A 3,816-nucleotide genomic window follows, 5' to 3' on the forward strand; every position below is an offset into this window, starting at 1 on the left:
CCAGCCCTAAGAGTCACACCCTGTGCCCTCTGGGGGAAGAACCTTTCCCTGAGATCCAACCTGAGCCTGCCCTGACACAGCTCCAGCCATTCCCTGGGTGCTGTCCCTGGTCCCCCCAGAGCAGAGCTCAGTCCCTGCCCCTCCTCTGCCCCTGCCCAGGCAGTTGGAACTGCAATGAGGTCTCCCCTCAGTCTCCTCTGCTCCAGCTGAACACACCAAGTATCCTCAGTGTCCTCACACGGCTTCAAATCCAGGCCCTGCACTATCACTGCAGGACCACCGGGCTCCAGGGCTCTGGAGGGGGCTGTGCCGGTGCGAGTTCCCCACGAGGCACTGCAGGGATGGTGTGGGGTGAGACCTGCTCCCAGTGGGCACTGCCCAGGCTCCCCAGGGCAGTGGGCACAGCACCAAGGCAGCCAGAGCTCCAGGAGCGTCTGGACAACGCTCTCAGGGACAGGGTGGGATTGTTGGGGTGTCTGTGCACAGCCAGGAGCTGGACTGAATGATCCTTGTGTGGAGACCTCAGAGCCCCTTCCAGGATCTGAAGGGGCTTCAGGGAAGCTGGAGAGGAACTGTTCATCAATAACTGTGACAGGAAAAGGGGGAACAGATTCAGGCTGAAAGAAGGGAACTTTAGTTTAGATATTAGAAAGGAATTCCTGGCTGTGAGGGTGCTGAGGCCCTGGCACAGGTTGCCCAGAGAAGCTGTGGCTGCCCCATCCCTGGAAACGTCAAAGGCCAGGTTGGATGCACTTGGAGCAACCTGGGCTAGTGGAAGGTGTCCCTGCCCAGGGGATGGAACAAGATGAGATTTAAGGACCCTTCCAACCCTTAACATTCTATGATCCTGTGATTCCACAGTCTTTGTGGGTCCCTTCCAACTCAAGGTATTCTATGATTCCCTGATTCCCTGGGCTCAAGCAGGAGACTGGAGGCTCCAGTGGGACATTCCTTTGGCCCAGGGTGGAGGCTGGGGGTCCCAGTGGGATGGACAGTGCATGTGTCACCGGTGGAACTGGGGGAGCACCATCCCCGTGGCAGATGAAAATGGGGAGCTGGGGAATGTCACCAACCCCACAGCCGGGGGGAACCACGGCCAGCCTGGAGCACGAGGAAACTGCCATTCCTGAGACTCATCCCAGGGGCTGTGAGCGCCCAGAAATGGGATTTTGTGAGGGTGGGACAGTGGTGTTGCCCCAGTGACACTGTGCTGTCCCACACCACGCGTCCTGCTCCAACACAGTCACAAAAAGGCTTTCAGAGCACAGAGCTGGGAATGACAACAGTGTCCATTGTAACCCCAGGGGAAAAGGAGTGGAAAATGCTCCTGAGCCACCACACAGATCTTCCCTCAGCACACACTGAGAGCAAATGCTCCTCAGAGGCTCATCCCTCGTGAAGCCAGGGATGGGGAGGAATATTTGTCATCTGGCTGGTGCACATCTCCAGACTGTGTCCAACCTGGAAGGACCTGGCTCCTATTCCATATTCCTCCTCAAACCGTGAACTGAGGGCTGTCCAAATGTGACTGGAGCTCCCTGCCCACACTCCCAGCAGTGCCAGGACCGTTTCCACACCCCAGACCTGACCTTGTGGGAATATCTGTGGGGAAGGGAGGATGGTTCAGTTTCCAAAGCACAAAGTTGTTTCTGAGGCCAAGATGTTTCCATTCCATTTGAGTCTCTGCCTGCAGCGATGTTCTCCTCTGCACACTGTGCTCTCCACGTCATCCCCTCCAGGCTCCCCAGGGAGGGTGTTTAGTGACCTAAAAAAACCCACTCCTCACAAAGGATCCCAAAAGTGAAACAGGACATGTGCTCCTTACAGGGTTGCCATCAACAGCGAGGCACCAAAATTAGGGACAGGAAAAGCAGGAACAGTGGGATCTGTGCAATGTTTAACCACACTGAACTGTATATTTAAATGATCATCTCTCTCATATCCCAAAATAGAATCAAATATGATTTATCACAGCTGGAGCAGCAGAATCTGAGGACATTTCCTGTCCCCTTGGCCTCAGGATCAGAACAACATGGTGCTGGTTATAATTATGGGGCTAAAAGCACATCAAGTCTGATTCCTCGAGCGCATCCCATCCCTTTCTGTTCCTTTCTTATCTCCTCCTCTTTTACCTTTCCCAGCTTTGAGGGTATTTAGTCACTGGGAGCAAAAAGGTGGTTAAAATAAAATTTTTGTTAAGTCTGGTTTGGGCCCCCAGTTTGCAACCAAGAGGGTCAGGCAGAGCTGCAGGGATCAGTGGGCTGGGGGCTGGAATAAATTCAGGAGCAGGGGATGTGAACACGAGTTTTATCTCAGGATCTGCCAAAGCAAGTGGCCTTTCCCCAGGACCACATTTACCATTTCTGCCCCCAAATGAGCCCAGTTTCCCCATCCAAGCCCCACTAACATCAATATACTGTACAAAAGATGAGTTAGAGGCGAATGCAACCGTTACAAATGGATTTTTGGAGGAAAGCTCATTTTTGGCAGTGCTAGGCAGGAGGGAAAGCCTTTTCCCAGTGTTCTGGGATCTTTGCAAGGTTGCTGTGACTTCGCTCATCTCTTACTCCTTTTGTACAATGCACGAGGAAGAATTACAACCAGTTTTAACAAAAACCTGCCACCCCCCTGTGACAAGCACTGTGGTAATGGCAAATATTTTTATTTTTGGAAAGCTTCATCTCTGGAGATGTGTAGGAGGGCCAAAAACAATATAAATAGAAAATCTTATAAAAGCAGAGCCAAAAGCAACACAGACCAATAAATAAATCTGTTAAAAATTTGGTGTGAAAGTAACATAATTTCTGTACAACATGCAAAGGCACAAATCTTTGCATGAGTAGCTGAAGGAGTGGTTTGTGAAATCTCCAAATGTTTCCAAAGTCACTCTCAGTTTTGCAAACATTCTCCCTCTAATTTAAGTTATTGTTTTTCCAAGAGAATTTGAATTTAAAACATGGGTTTCTTAGCTAAATATAAGTCCATTGTGCACAAGGAATTAAAATCTCCTTTAAAAACAATTGTTATTTTACATGCCAACGGTTACACAATCTCAAAGAGTGTGAATCCTTCTGCGTGGTTTCACTCAGTGAAAAGACTCTTGACAATCAAGAAAATCAGATAAGGATCAGGTCTGAAAACCTCCGGGTTTGATTCTATATTCTGCTTGAATTCTTTCACAATTAGAGGCTAAAAGTTATGAGGAGCTTGAGAATAGATTTAAAACTTTTGGAGAATATGCTGCTTTTTTATGTTTACTCAAAGCCCTTCTCTCTGGACAGAGATTTCTGCACCCAGTGGAACAAGCTTTGGGGAGAAACATAAGAAGCCTGGGCTGGTGCACAAGAAATTCAGATTAAACCCCATTGCAAAGGAACTGGAAATCAACTGGTCTGCTTCCAGCAGGCAGTCTACAACTGCTTTCACATTTGTTTTAAGCAACCACAAGCCCTCCCAGCCGCCAAGAGCAGCAGTTCAACATTTCCTGCACCACTGCTCTCACTGCTGCCCCCACACATCTCCTCTCCCGAGTCAGCACAGCATCCATCCCTCCAGCACATGGCAAACAGCTTTCCCAGCCTCCTCACGCAGCAGCTGCTCTACTCCCGTGGTCGTGACTCCTCGTTTTCACATCCCACATCCCAGTTCAGCTTCATTTAAGCACAGTTTACATCCTTTTTCCACCTTACATTTATCTACACTGAAGCTCACCCTCCAACTCTGTGTGACTGCGACTGACTCTCTTCAGAGGGGTCTTTCTGGAGCTTCTCAGCACTGGTACGACAGTCCAGGAGGACCTGAATTGTTTCAGTTAAT

Source organism: Manacus candei, unplaced genomic scaffold, assembly GCF_025592945.1.
Source record: "Manacus candei isolate 608988 ecotype Guabito, Panama unplaced genomic scaffold, ASM2559294v1 h1tg000003l, whole genome shotgun sequence".
NCBI classification, from domain to species: Eukaryota; Metazoa; Chordata; class Aves; order Passeriformes; family Pipridae; genus Manacus; species Manacus candei.